Source organism: Pipistrellus hanaki (genome assembly GCF_964339955.1).
Source record: "Pipistrellus hanaki genome assembly, chromosome: 2".
Taxonomy (NCBI): domain Eukaryota; kingdom Metazoa; phylum Chordata; class Mammalia; order Chiroptera; family Vespertilionidae; genus Pipistrellus; species Pipistrellus hanaki.
Genome location: NC_140504.1, coordinates 177,290,152 through 177,305,395, shown reverse-complemented (window position 1 = coordinate 177,305,395; position 15,244 = coordinate 177,290,152). Strand labels below are relative to the sequence as shown.

The following is a 15,244-nucleotide window of genomic DNA, read 5'->3' as shown; positions in this document are numbered from 1 at the left end:
CAATCAAGGCTCAACTACAACAAGACTGTGCACACAGCCCAGCTCAGGTGACTAGGGAGACTGAGCCACTGGGTCCTATAGGACACCTACTATACAAGCCACTCTTATCAACTCAAGAAGACTTAGCAGCTCCACCCAATGCATAGAAACAAACACAGGAAAGCAGCCAAAATGCAAAGACAGGATGTGAGGGTGATCTGGCTGCGACATTTGTCACCCCATTGATCGCCAGGGTTGATTTGGCTGATCTGGCTGGCTAGGCGGGTGTCCCCCTCCTCCCTCACCGATCCATGTGCGTCCCTCCCGAAGCTGCGCGCTCGGTCGAAGAGGACGACTTTCCCCCAAGAGGAGAGGACCGGTCTTCGGTCAAGAGTATACGAGTAGCTGCGCTCCCCTGCTAGAACCTCCAAACAAGCTCTCAAAATGCAAAGACAAAGAAACATGACACAAATGAAAGAAATGGAAGAAAGCAAACTACAAGAGGAACCCAAAGAGGACCACCCCAAGACACATCATAATTAAAATGCCAAGAGCAAAAGACAAAGAGAGAATCTTAAAAGCAGCAAGAGAAAAACAGTTAGTCACCTAAAAAGGAGTACCAATACAATTGTCAGCTAATTTCTCAACAGAAACCATGCAGGCCAGAAGAGAGTGGCAAGAAAGATTCAAAGTGATGAATAGCAAGAACCTCAACCAAGATTATTCTACCTAACAAAGCTATCATTTAGAATTAAAGGTGAGAAAAAGAGCTTCACAGACAAGAAAAAGCTAAAGGAGTTCATCACCACCAAAGAAGTATTATATAAAATGCTGAGGGGTATTCTTTAAGAAGAGGAAGAAGAAAACAAAGATAAGGATAAAAAATATGAACAACAAGTGGCAACAAACACATATCTATCAACAATTGAATCTAAAACAAAAACAAAATCTGATGAACAGAATAAACTGGTGAATGTAATAGAATCAGGGGCATGGAAATGGGACAGACTGACAATTCTCAGAGGGAATGGGATGTGAGGGGGAAAGAGATTAGACAAAGATCTTATATACCGTACATGTGTGCATTACCTATGGACACAGACAATAGGGTGGCAAGAGCCTGGGGTGGGGTGGGAACCATGTGGAAGGGAGCTATGGAGGGGAGGACATCTGTAATAATTTCAACAATAAAGATTTTTTTAAACTATACCTATTTTTTGTCAGATTGGCAAAAAATATGATTTTTATGTGCTGCAGAATTTTGGTAATTGGTTTATGTGTGCTATGAGATGGAAAAGGTTGAAAATCTCTGCCTATAGGATATTGGCCAATTTATATCTAATTTTGTAATCTTATTCCATTACTGTTTTTCATATGAGCGTCTCATATCTTCCTTTGAATCACCTTTGTTTAAAGATTCTCTCATTGAGCCAAGCAATATTTTGGTTGTGCTCACTAGGTATTGCATGAGAATTGGGTTTTGGGGGGTTTTTTAAATATATCTTATTGATTTTTTACAGAGAGGAAGAGAGAGAGATAGAGAGTTAGAAACATCGATGAGAGAGAGTCATCGATCAGGTGCCTCTTGCACATCCCCTCTTGGGGATGTGCCCGCAACCAAGTACATGCCCTTGACCGGAGTCGAACCCAGGACCTTTCAGTCTGAAGGCTGACCCTCTATCCACTGAGCCAAACCAGTTTCAGCTGGGTTTTTATATTTTGAGAATTATACCTGGGCATCTGGGGAACCTAGAGAGGAGTTCATGTGGCCCACACTGGGTCCTGGGCTGCTTGTCACCCTACTGCCCTGCTTTTCTCTCTCTCTCTCTCTCTCTCTCTCTCTCTCTCTCTCTCTCTCTCTCTCTCTCTCTCTCTCTTCACCCCTCCTCCCCCATTATCCTCTGTTCCTACCCCAGCCAATAAAACCGGGGCACATGTACAAAATTTACTACCTGTTTGCCTGCCTGCTTCTTAGATTTCGTCTTCCAGACTTCTTTTTACAAAACAGAAGTGGTGTTTGCCTTGTTTGCATCAAAGACCCACCCTGGTGATTTTCTTGAAAAGGGTGGAGAGGGGTTTAATTCAAGGTCATGTGTGTCTCCACTTCAAGAAACCAACCTGGTTTCCAGCAATAAACTGTCCCCTAGTGAGCATCCTCATTAAGTTTAAAAAAAAAAAAGAAGAAGAAGCAAAAAACTCTCTCCTCAAGATAACCTACTACAATATTTAAAAACTAATTATTGTTGTTATAGAAAAAAGCCGTTTTTTCTTATATTTATTATTCTCTTTCTAGCGTCTTATTAAACTCTTTTATTTGCCATAATTAATTATTTTGACTTAATTTTATTGGGTTTTCTAGTGATAAAATTGTGTCTTAGGCAAATGATGATAATTTTCCCATAGCTAAATTTTGTAATTATGTTCTCTGTCTTATCACATCAGCTGTAATATGCACTCTTTTCTATGATTAAATGTGTTGAGCTTTTGAGCAGCTATTGAGGAAAATGTCTTGGTGAGCAGAGAGCCTAGGGACTGAGGAAACAGCTAAAAAAAAAAAAGTCATAGTAGCTTGAGCATGGAGTGGTGGGACCCTGCCTGGACCAGTTATCATGCCTGCAAAGGAAGAGATACAGGGCAGAGAGAGTTTAGACCAGTGGTTCCCGTGAGGGGCACATGCCCCAAAGGGGGCAATTTGACTTTTAAAGGGGGGGCAATTTGAGAATGAGTTATTAACAATGTATTTTTTGCATTTCTTGTGGTTCTAGGGGCCTGATATACACTATATAAATATATTGTAACATTTGTGCATCTCTGTTCTCTATTATGTTTTGAGACTTTATTTGCTATTTTATTCATATCATTTTATATTTTTGTTTTTTAACAATTTCTTAGTGATTTCGTCCTCAGTGCAGTGCTTCAATTGTCCTTTTGTTCTTTTATTTTTCTCTTTCCTGGGTGCCATATACGGGAGGGGGGGGGAGGGGCATCAGGATTGTAGAAATGCTTATGTGGGGCATAGCCAAAAAGAGGTTGGAAACCACTGGTTTAGATGCTGAATCAGCAATGAGAACAGAAACCAATCATGAATTCGGGTCTGCACACCTGTAGTCCCGCAGTCCACCTGAATGACCAGGTATGGTGGGCACCCTCCTACCTCCTGTACACAGTGACTGTTTTATTGATATTTTACCGAGAGGAGGAAGGGAGAGAGATAGAGAGCTAGAAACGTCGATGAGAGAGAAACATCGACCAGCTGCCTCTTGCACACCCCCTACCGGGGATGTGCCTGCAACCAATGTACATGCCCTTGACGGGAATCGAACCTGGGACCTTTCAGTTCGCAGACCAACGCTCTATCCACTGAGCCAAACCGGTTTCGCACAGTGACTGTTTTAGGGATGGACACTGGATGCAGATCTTTGCTTGGTTTCCCCATCCACGTGACCCAATCGGTCCAATCAGAAGGGAAGTTTAGAGATTCTGTTGGATGGTCGTCCAAAGGGAAGCCCCTCTCTCTCCCGGGATTTGGAGGAAGAGCTACAAGCTACTGGTGCCAACATGGAGAAGCTGGCCTGCACACCAGGAGCCTCAAACTCCGGATCAGGGGCATGTCAAAGTTCACGCTGCCTCTGGCCTTGCAATTCACAAACAGTGCACGTGCCTTTTGTGAATGGTCTTCCATTACAACATATTAGAGAGTCCCCAACTGATACGCCAGGAAACTGACAATATTTTTAATAGCTACTTATAAGTCTCTCCCAGTGCATTCATCTGAAAAGAGGTGTGAGGGAGAAAAGTAATTAGATGTCTCAGTTTGTAAACATTTCCTAAAATGTGAATTCAAGAGAGAAATTAGCAGATATTTTAATTGTCTGTTCCATCTCCACATACTCTTCACACTTAACCTACCTACTCTGCAAATATATTAACATTTTCATAAACACTTTTCCAGTTTACAGTGCGACTTCACACGTCTTGACTCAGTCAGTTCCCATGACAAACCAGAGGAGGATGGTGACAGCGGTGACTCATTTTGGGTAGCACTCCGCAGTGTGCAAGGCTCTCTCTCACCTTATTTCCTGTGATGTTCCTGTGCCTGGCTCCTTCAAGTTCTGGACTCCGGGAAAACCGAAGGGCTTGTAGCTCTCTTGGCCCGAGAGAACTGTCTCACCTTCCTGGGTCTTCACCGGTGTCAGTCAGTCAGTATTGTTCTCCCACCCAGTTCAACAGGTGAACTCCTATTCGTACTTAAAAACCCATTTCGGAGAGGGCAAATGGTATCTCCCTCCACAGAAAGATGGGCAGGCTGTGTGGTCCTCAAGAGGCGTGTTGCCTTTGCCAGGTATGTCAAGGTCAGACAGCTGGTTGTCGGGATAGAACGAGGGTTCTGGTCAACTGTTTTGTGGTTTGGGGTAAACTTCATGCATCATGAAAGGAAAGACGCTAGCCGTAAGAATCCACTCTCTGATTGGCTAGGTTTACTCTGAGTTGTAGGGAAGGAGAAGGGTCGAGGTCAGCCTTGACCTTGGGCCATTTTTATTGGTTTGAGGCTACTGGTCCTCAGGCCAAGTAGTCTAAGGGGATCAGGTCGTCCCGCTTTTAAAAAGTCCCAATTTTTGGAAAGAATCTTTCCAATCTTTCCAAAAATCGGGACTTTTTTTAAAATGCTGTGGGACGCAGGAAAAATTGTTAAAAATTAGGACTGTCCCGCCAAAAGCGGGACAGTCTGGTCACCTTAAACTAGACTTAGGCCTTCCAACAGGTCTCAAGTAGACTTACAAATAAACCTCAGACTTCTCAGACTGGGTTCAAAGAGACCCTCGCCTGGATCCTCAGATGTCGAGGGGTCCACCGAGGCCATGGATCAGAGCACAGACCTGTGTCCGGAAGCCCCTACCTGCCAGCCTCTGTGGCCACACCACCCCGAAGGCACCCCACCTCCTCTGACCTCAGAAGAAGCTCTTTCCTCCAACCTCAGGTGTTCCCTCAAAGACACCCTCCTCCCAAGAGAGCCAGGACCAGGCACCCACCACCCGAACCCCTGCCGGAGGTCTGCCTGGGGCCAGCAGAACTGCCCAGGAGTGCATCTGGGGAGAACTAAGGGTGCTGGGTGACCATGGCAACCAGCTGGATTTCCTGACTTAGAGCAGGTGGGACACTGCTGGGCCTTCCCGACTTCCTTACTATTGCTGCGGGGATTCTGGTAACCAGAGTGACTCTCTCCATAGATCAGGGGCCTGGGGGCAAAAGGGGGGGGAGAGAGCTGCCCCATCAGGGGAACAAAAAGAGCCAGTGAGAGGGGGAGAGAGGTGATGGGAGCCGAAAGTGGCCCAGGCCCTTTCTCTGAAACTGATTCCCTGGGAGCTACCTGGGGTCGGTGGCACCATGGCCCAGTATTTACGGGATCCAGTTGTAACTGTCAGTGTGAAATAAATCTACTTCCTGCCAGCACAGACGGGCCCACAGCAGAGGGTCGACTGGTGTGGCCACACTCTGGACTCCAGTATCCAAACAGACTTGCAAACCAGAAACCCAAAGCTACCACCCTGTGTGCTCACCCTCACCACCCCTGCCATCTGAATGTGCAGAACGGGCGTGCACACAGGCACCTGGGCGTGTGAGGGCCTTGGAGAGCAGTAGGGGAGCAAGGCCTGCACACACACATGTGCCAGTGCCGGCCCCGATCCCCAGGGACCCTGGGCCGCCGCCGCCCTCCAGGGCTGCTGGGGGGCTCACCTCCCCAGCCCCCAGCACGCTGCATGCCTGTTGTTTAATTTCACTGAACACAGAGTCCCATCCCCGTGTTAATTGCTTTTGCTCCAGCCTTTTGTACCTCCCACTAAATGAGGAAATGCCACCTATAAAAATTTAATTTTAAAAGCCAACTTGTTTGTTTTATATTGAAATTCCCCAGGCAGCTCCAGCAGAGAAAACAGACACATTTTCGTTTCATTAAAGCAACTTGAGTGAAGATATAAAAAAAGAAGAAGAAGAAGCTAAGAAATGAGATTTAAAAACAGAGGGAGATGCGTTTAAAGAAAATGAATGAAAATGAGCTGCTGCTTGGACGGCAGAGAGCACGGCTCCACCTCTGCGCAGGGGACAGGGCAGTGGAAGAGGGAGGCAGGGGACACGCGAGGCTGGCGCCTGAGAAGGCGGGGCCACGGACTCTCTCCCCTGAAGACTAGGTGTCCTAGAAGACACAGGGTGGAGGGTCTCCAGCCCGGAGCCAGCAGCATCCGCTTCCTCAAGGTCCTCCTGCCTGCGTGATGGTTAAACTGGCTGGGTGGTCCTGGATCACCCTTACCAGCTGTGTAATGGGGGGCACGTGGCCTCAGTTTTCTCATCTTAAAACAGAAATGATAATGCTACTTCATTTGAGGATTCAGTAGGGACATACCTTGAAACTCTTAAAGCAGAGCCTGGTGTGCAGTAAGTGCTTAATAAATGTTAGCTTTTATTGGCTGATCCGGCTGCTACCCGTCCACTCCATGCTCCTAACACAGTCCCCTCGGCTGAATGCACCTGCCTCCCTCCCTCACCTACACATTCCCTCACCACTTAAAGGTCCTTCTACTGATGTCCCTACGCCAGTGGTCGGCAAACCGCAGCTCTCGAATCACATGTGGCTCTTTGGCCTCTTGAGTGTCCTAACGCCACTTCTTCAAAATAGACTCTTCCAGGCCAAAAACCGACTTCTGCACCTGGGCCACGTTTCAATCACACTGTAGTTGTGTGCCTGCACATGGTATTTTGTGGAAGAGCCACACTCAAGAGGTCAAAGAGCAGCATGTGGCTCGTGAGCCATGGTTTGACAACCACTGCCCTACGCTAAAGACAGCTAGGAGAGGCTGGGAGATCTGAGGAGAAGCCCCATTCTATGGCATAATTCTTGGGGCCCTAGCCAAGTCATTAAAATCCTATAAAATAAAAGGGTAATTTGCAAATTGACCCTAATGGTGGAATGACTGGAAAGACCAGTTGCTATGATGTGCATTGACCACCAGGGGGCAAGTACTCAATACAGGAGCTGGCCCCTGGTGGTCAGTGCACTCCCACAAGGGGAGCTCCACTTAGCCACAAGCTGTCAGTGGGACATACACACCCCACCCCTAAAGGCTGCTGGGCTGCCAGAAGGATGTCTGTCTGCCAGCTTAGGCCCGATCCCCCGGGGAGTGGGCCTAAGCTGGCAGGTGGACATCCCCCAAGGAGTCCCACACTGCAAGAGGGTGCAGGCCAGGCTGAACTTTCGTGCACCGGGCCTGTAGTGTTATTCTAATCCTTCCAAGGAAAGCCAGCTTCCTTAGGTTCAAATCCCAGCTCCACCAGCTGCAAGTTCTTGGACAAAAGTCAGCTGGGCCTCAGTCTCTCCAGTAATAAAATGGCAACAATGACTGGATCAGCCACATGTTGTCATAAAGATCCAATCAAACAAGCTCTTCGGAGTGCCCGGCACAGCTGCGAGCCCAGCGACTGGCCATTTCTTCATCAGGTCTGTGGAGGCGGACGAGGGGTGGGCAGGTGGTTCCATAATCGACTGACCTCGCCTCCCACTTCCTGGTTGTCGCCATGGGGCAATTATGAATGGTGTTCCCTTTCATTCCCCAGGGTCCGAATCTGGATGACTAACGATGTAGTCACCCCACTCAAATCCCCCACCCAGTGGGAGGCAGGCTCGCCCAGGAGCTGGGGAAAGGTCCTGATCCTTGGCCTGGTTTCTGCCTGACTACTGAGGGCTAACCTGGAGCCCTGACCTCACCCTCGGCTCAAGCCAATGAAGCTCATGACCTCACTTAGCAAGAAAAAGCGCCGGGGCAGGGAGAGTCCTGGGGAAAAGCCAAGTGTGCTGGGCTTGGAGGCTGGAGCAACTTTACACAACTCCTGATCCTCAACTTCCTCTCTCTCCAGGAGGAAGTTAGCACTGTCTTACTAAGGGCTGCGAAGATCAGATCAAACCAGTGGGTGGATGTGAAAGTGTTTTGTAAAGCGTTGCTCACAGTCTGATGAGCATCCTTAGAAAGTCAATGACGTCTGCCTCAGCCCCCAGAACAGAATTTCCTACTTCAGTTCCTGGAGGTGACCAGCGATGGGGACAGAGAGAGGCACAGAGAGGGAAGGAGTCGCCCGCTCAGCTCCTCCGCACGTGGAGGTCCTAGAACTCATAGCCTGTGTCCTGAAGGCCTTTTCCTACTTCCCACAGGAGCCCAACGCCTCACACGCACAGCAGAGGCCCTCCCTCCAGACTGGAGCAGCTGTGGGCCCAGGCTTCCCCCATTGGCTGGGACAGCTACCTCAGGATAGAAGGTGAGTGTGTGGCCTCATGGGCTGCTGCTTCTCAGAAAAGCTCAGAGAGAACCGTCCTAGGGGCTGCAAACCAGCACCCTTTCCCTTCTAGCAAAAGCCTTTTCCAGGTTCCCAACTTTACACCAGGACTTAGTGACAGTTCAGAGAGTGGGACCAAGTGGGTGGGGCTCCCAGTTCTCTCTCTCCCTATCTCTCTCCCTCTCCATCCCTCTTCTCTTTCTCTCTCTACCCATCTCTCTCTCCTGGCTCCTCTTCTCTCTATATATCTCCTCTTCACTCCCTCGATCTCTCCTCTTTCCTCTCCCCTTCCTCCCCTCTTTCTATCTCTCTCCCTTTCTCTTCACTCTTTGCCTCTTCAACCAGAGCAGCATTATTTTTAGATATTCTTCCCAAGATTTTTCTTGCGTAAAAATTTCCATCTTGTTTGTTTTCAAAAATACAGTTCTGCGGCTCCTCTCCTCCTTCCTCCCTTCCCCAAGCCATTAGGTGCAGCCGAGCAAGGGAGACCCCTGCAGGGGGATGGGGGAAGCTCTGAGGCCCAGAGCCGGGAGTCAGAGCAGGGGGTGGGCCCAGTGAGAAACCAGAGGCCCCGTTGGGTGAGGAGACTGTCTATCACAGTGACAGCCTGGCCTGGAGGCCTGGAGTACTAATGGGGTGAGGGGGTGTCCACACAGGGAGCGCTGGTGTGGGGGTCAAAGCCCAATCAGGGCAAGTAGGGCAGCCATGTGGGGGGATGGGCCCAGTGTGGGGAAATCAGAAGCCTGGCTGGGTGAGGAGGATTCTGCCTGGGAGAGGGTGAGGAATGTGTCTAAACCAGTGATTGGCAAACTCATTAGTCAACAGAGCCAAATATTAACAGTACAACGATTAAAATTTCCTTTTAAAAAAGGAAATTTTTTAAAGAGATAGGAAGAGGGGAGAAAGGGGAGAGGAAAGAGGAAAGATCGAGGGAGTGAAGAGGAAAAAAAAAAAGAAAAAATTTATTTTGAGAGCCAAATTTTTTAAACTTACACTTCTTCAAAATAGACTGGCCCAGGCCATGGTATTTTGTGGAAGAGCCACACTCAAGGGGCCAAAGAGTCACATGTGGCTCGGGAGTCGCAGTTTGCCGACCATGGGTCTAAATTAGGGGTGTCGAACTCAATCAGAGAAGGGGCCAAAATCTAAAATCCAGCCTAAATCGCGGGCCGAATGGTTTACTGAACAGTCATAAACTGACAATGTCATAAACTGACAGCGGAGTGCAGTGATGACAGCGCGGTGCGGGCCACATTGCAAGGCCTGGCGGGCTGGATTTGGCCCGCGGGCCTTGTGTTTGACACATGTGGTAAATGAAGGGAGAGAGTGACCCTGCCTGAGCGGTCACAGCCTGAGAGGGGGCAGTGCAGGGAGAGGAGGGGCTGCCCAGATCACCCATCAATCAAGCCTGCTCTGCCTCCCCCTCCCTATCCCCACCACATGCCAAGGAAGGCCTGGAGCACCTCCCCAAGTCAACTGAAGTCATAAATATTCACCGAGCACCAGTGATGTGCCTGCAGCCTGCGTGGTGCTGGGGAGAGAAGAGGATGGAGCACAACAGGCAGCCCAGCGGGGAGGACGGACCTGGAGCACCCTTATAAAGTGAGGGATCGGAGCACATGGGGGCTTGGGGGTGGGGGGAGGGGACAGAGCAGAGGCCAGCTGAGACGTGAAGGAAGATGGCCCTGCCAAGTGGGGCAGGATGCGGGGGCAGTGACTCTGGACCCTGTTTCCTCCCTGCCCATCCTTCACCCACCCAGTTCACCCCATCCCCAGAGGCCAGCGCCACCGGGAACCTCACAAGAGGCCTCTCCATCCTGGGCGCCCAGGGACGATGCCCTGGCCATGGCCCCTCCGGGAAGACGGGGAGCTGCAGGGGCTGCCGCCCGGCTGTGTCCAGACCCCACTGCAGCTGGGGGCTCCTGTGGAAGGGAAGGCCCCCTCTGCTTCCTGAGAGGCCGCTCATCCATCGTGACTGAGAAACAATTCCGCCTGGTGCTTAACTCGACCCCTTCTGCTTCCTCTGATCATAGGAGACGGGGCTCACGGAGGCCCTCCCCTGCTCAGACAGGCTCCCATCAGCCAGGAGGAGAGGCGAGGAGCCAGCCCACAGGCCAGCCCGCTGGGGCTGCAGCAAAGCCCTCCCTCGGCAGCGGCTCTCCCCTCCCCTTTTTTCTCCTCGGAAACCCTAACCTACCATCCTTCTCCTGAGGGTCCCTCTGCCCTTCCCAGGCTCCGGGAAAGCTCCCCTCACCACCCTCCAGCACCACAGCCCCGCCTTCCGCCCCAAAGGGCGCCTTTAGCGTAGAAACCCTGCACAGGCCCCTCTCCAGGTCCCTTCCACTTGGGGCTCAAGACCGCCCGGCCCCGACTCCATAGGACCTAATATTCAGGCTTCAAATGGCCCCAGGAGCTGAGGTTGGATCCAGCAAAGCACTTTTTTTTTAAATTTAAATTCTTTATTGTTTAAAGTATTACATGTCTCCCAGCCCCCACCCACCCCCCACCCCGCTCCCACCCCCAGCACACGCCCTCACCCCATACTGTCAGCGAAGCACTTCTGTTCCTATGGAGTCCCCCCAGCTCCGCTCCCTGCGGTCACCAGGAGGCGGCGCCACAGACCAGTTCACAGGTCGGATGATCTGAGGCCCGGCCAAGCCCCCAACGAGCGAGGGAGGGCCTGGAGGGCCTGGAGGGCCCCCGGAGCCTGGGAACCGGGGGTGCAGGGCAGCTGGGATCGGAGGCGACACACCCGCGCCCGCCCCGACACGAGGAAGGGAGTGGCCTCGGTCCTGCTGAGTCACGGCCGCGGAGACTCGCATCACCTCTGATGTCAGGGCTTCCAGGGGCTCATCTCCAGCCCCGGGCTCCAGGTAAGGGCGTCACAGGGCCAGAGGTGACACAGCTTCCCAGAGGTCGGGGTGGGAGAGAGGGATTCGAACCCAGGTCCGTGGTCACCTGCCCGTGGGCCAGCGCCCGCCAGCACCGCCCGCAGGTGGCCCGGCTCCCGGTACCAGCCTCCCTTCACAAACCACAGCCCCTGCGGCCTTGGCCTAGCTTCCCTCTTTCTCTTCTCTCAAATAGTCTTTCATGGCAAGCTCTGCTTGGCAGCTTCAGAATAAAAATAAGAGCCTCCTGAAACCGCAAATGTTTTCAATGAATTCAGGTCTCCAAATACCGGAGTGGGGCAGGGAGGCAGGCGGTGATCACCATCCTTTCACTGGGCAAGCTGGATGCCAGGGTGCCCGCCCCACAGGGACCTGAGGGCTCTCCGCGTCGGGAAGGATCTTTAGAAAACTCTGGGTCTTTGTGGTCTGTGTTTTGAGTTCAGTCCGTTATGAAGAAAAAAAAAAATCTCCTTTTGACAATGGACATATTCAAATCCAGGTGTAGTTCCCGCAGAACAAAGAGCCCTCTCCAGATTCTCTTTATGGGAAAGTAGCTTCTCACCCATTGAAGGAATAACACCTCGTGGTAAGTGGAATGTTGAATCCCAAGCCAAGAACCCGCTGTTGGGGATTTATTAAGAACGCTTGAATGGCCTGTCTCTCTGTTCCATTTCAGATGCGGCAAGGACAGCAAGGACAAGGCAGAATGTCACGGCTGGTGGATCTAACAGATCGAGTATGGCTTCACTGAGAAGAAAATGTGGGCTTTTAAAAAATATATGCTATTTGCTTAGATAGACTTCCTTCAAGACAGATATTCTAGTGGGACAAGTGTAAAATGAAACACAAATTGTAAAAAAAAAAATAAAACCTGAATCACACACTCCACCTTGCTAATTCAAAAACACTTGAATAACAACTTTCCAGAAAGGAGGGTGCATTAAATGTGCACATTGATTGTAAGAAAGTCCCGATTTCAGTAACATCCATGTTTAAAGTATACTTTTAAATAGGAGCAATATGGATTACGTATCTGTTGACTATAATATGGATGTATATTGCGAACAAGAATTTCTGTCAGCAGGATCCAGAACTTTTTGTTGAAACAGAGCCTGAAGCAGGCGGCCTTTCCTCAGCCTGCCTGGACAGCACTGACGATGGGTGTCCACTGCCTCTGACCGCAGCCCTTTGCATTGTGGGATGGCTCTGGTGGTCAGAGTTGGTGCTTGGCCCCCTGTTATCCCCAGGACCCCAGTTCGGCCCTTGGAGCCAGGGAGGGCTGTGCCACTGCTCCTGCCTCTGCCCCTCTGAGTATCTCTTCTCCAAGATCAGTAACCCCGTGTGCTCACTATCCTTTGCTCTCCACCAAGTTGGACTCTGGTCTCTCCCTGTCCCCTCAAAAGTATGGCAACCAGCTCCCTGCCGGTGGTTCAGTTGTTTGGAGCATCTTCCCATGCACCAAAAAGGTTGCAGATTCAATTCCCCTCAGGGCACGGGTTGCAGGTTTAAACCCAGTTGGAGTGCATGCAGTAGGCAACCAATCAATGTTTCTCTCACAGATCGAAACTCTCTCTCACTCTCCAAAAAATCAATAAAAACATATCTTTAAAAATATTTTTAATAATAAAACTTTTAAAAATCTTTTTTTAAAAAAATTTTTAATAAAGTCAATAGAATGTTATCTGGTGAGGATTAAAAAAAAAAAAAAAAAAAAAAGTACGTCAACCAGAAATGAATACAACCCTCAGCTATCACGTCCCTCATCTTCAACCTTATATCTATATGGATAGAGCCTGAGATCATATTAGTTTGGGACTAAAGTGTGATGAGGTCACATTAGTTTGGGGCTAAAAATGTGGCACAAAGGTCAAGCAAGTTACCCAAGGAGGCCCAGCCAATGTGGCTCAGTAGTTGAGCATTGACTTATGAGGTTAAGGTTCAATTCCCAATCTGGGCACATGCCCAGGTTGTGGGCCCATCCCCAGGAAAACTCAGTTGGGCCCTTATACCCAATGCCAAAATTAATTCCAATAGATAAAAAAAAAAAACACCTCTACATAAAAATGAAACCATAAATATGCTAGAAAACAATGGAAGAATTTGTGCCAGAATCTTGAGTAGAGAAGGCCTTCATGAGTAGCATAGAAAACCTCCAGGCCATAAAGAGAATCATCTGTTTGTCTACAGAAAGTTGACATTGTTTCCTGGGTAAAAAGGAAAAAGAAATTTATATACAAAGTCAAGAAACAATTGGCCAACAGGAAAAGAACGTATTTGAAATATATCACACAGAGCTAATTTCTCATCTTTAAAGACCCACACGTCAATAAGGATAAAAGACCAATAATTCAACAGAAAACTAGGCAAAAGATATAAACAGTTGGTCCTAAAAGCAATGCAATCTCTGAGAAAATCTATGAGAAAAGTGAAATACCGGCCGGACGACAATGAGATACCATTTTTCACCTACTAGGATGTCAAGGGTCAACAGGTCTGATGTGCTGACAAGGATATGGTGACACAGGCTCTTTCCTCACTGCTGGTGGGAAGGTAACATCTATGAAGAGCAACTTAGCAATATTTTTCTAAAAGTAAATGTTCATACTCTCTTTGTCATGGGTTGAATTGTGCCTCGCGCCCCCCCCCCCCCCCCCCCCCCCGTCAATACCTCAGAATTTAACCTTATTTGGAAATAGGATCATTGCAGGTATAATTAGGTAAGATGAGGTCATACTGGAATAGAGGGGGCCCCTAACCCAATATGACTGGTGTCCTTATAAAGAGGGAAATGAGGATGGACGGACACACACACACACACACACCACCATGTGACTATCAAGGCAGAGATGGGGTGATGTGTCTACAAGCAAAGGAACACCAAACATTGCCAGCAAAACCACCAGAAACCAGATTCTCCCTCACAACTCTCAGAAGCCACCAGCCCTGCCCACACCTTGATCTTGGACTTCTGGCCTCCAGAACTGTGAAATAATAAGTTTCTGTTGCTTAACCACCCGGATTTTGGTACTATGTGACAGTAGTCCTAGCAAATGAATACACCCTTTGACCCTGCAAGACGAGTTTACCCTACTTTATGTTTGCACAATTGCAAAGTGGTGAGTGAGTAGTCCAGGGTCTACACTGCACTATTGTTTGTAATAGCTAAGGATCAGAAACAACCTAAATGTCCATCAGTCAACAACGGCCTAAGTCAGTGGTCAGCAAACTGTGGCTCGCAAGGGAAAAACACTTAAAAAAAAAAACAAAAAAAAAAAACATTTTAATAATGCACTAATGTCTTTAACCTGAAGTCAAAACTTCTGGGTAAGGGTAATGCCTTACGCGGTGGTTGGCAAACTCATTAGTCAACAGAGCGGCAAGCTGGGGCTAGAGAGCCACACAGTTTGCCGACCACTGGCCGAAGTAATCCTTACAAAGGAATCATTTTCAGCTGAATGTTTTTCAGTAATGAGGCCATGTAACGCATACTGACTGGAATTGTCTCAAAGGTTTTTTATTTCGAATTGCGAAAAGCAAGGTGCAGTTGGTTGTGTAGAGAGACTCGTTTGTACAGAAATAAAGAGCAACAAAGCAGAATCTATATATGCAAATATCTGCTTGCAACAGCATGGATTCTATCAGGAACGATATACAAGAAGTGGCTAACTGCGCTGTTCCTGGAGAGCAGAATCACTTTAAGGACCAGGGAAAAAAGGTGCTGGTTCTGTTATAAACACACCTGTACTTTTTGAATATTTTACTAGTACATTGTTAATGTATCACCTGTTCAAAAAAAAAACCTTAAGTAGAACATTAAGATGTCTCTAGTACTTCAAAACCTACACTAGAAAGAGAAAATATAGTAATTTTAGCTTTTCATCTTTTAGAAATAACAGCTATTCATACTTGAAATGGGTTATTTGAAGAGATGATATCTTCTTTCTTACCTCCTTGTTTAGAAACAAAGCACAAAATTTGTTTTCAAAATAACTAGGTAAATCACACACAAAAATGGAGCATAAGATGCAAAAATTCTAAACTCCCAAGCATTGAAA

General features: G+C 48.5%; 1 long non-coding RNA gene across 1 annotated transcript; it reads left to right on the top strand.

The window, feature by feature from the left end:
* Positions 1-10,928: 10,928 nt before the first annotated feature.
* LOC311618273 lies at positions 10,929-12,722 on the top strand. The gene is made up of 3 exons (XR_014794284.1): positions 10,929-11,174; positions 11,689-11,775; positions 11,866-12,722. It is a non-coding gene; the product is annotated as an uncharacterized lncRNA (long non-coding RNA).
* The last annotated feature ends 2,522 nt before the right edge of the window (positions 12,723-15,244 follow it).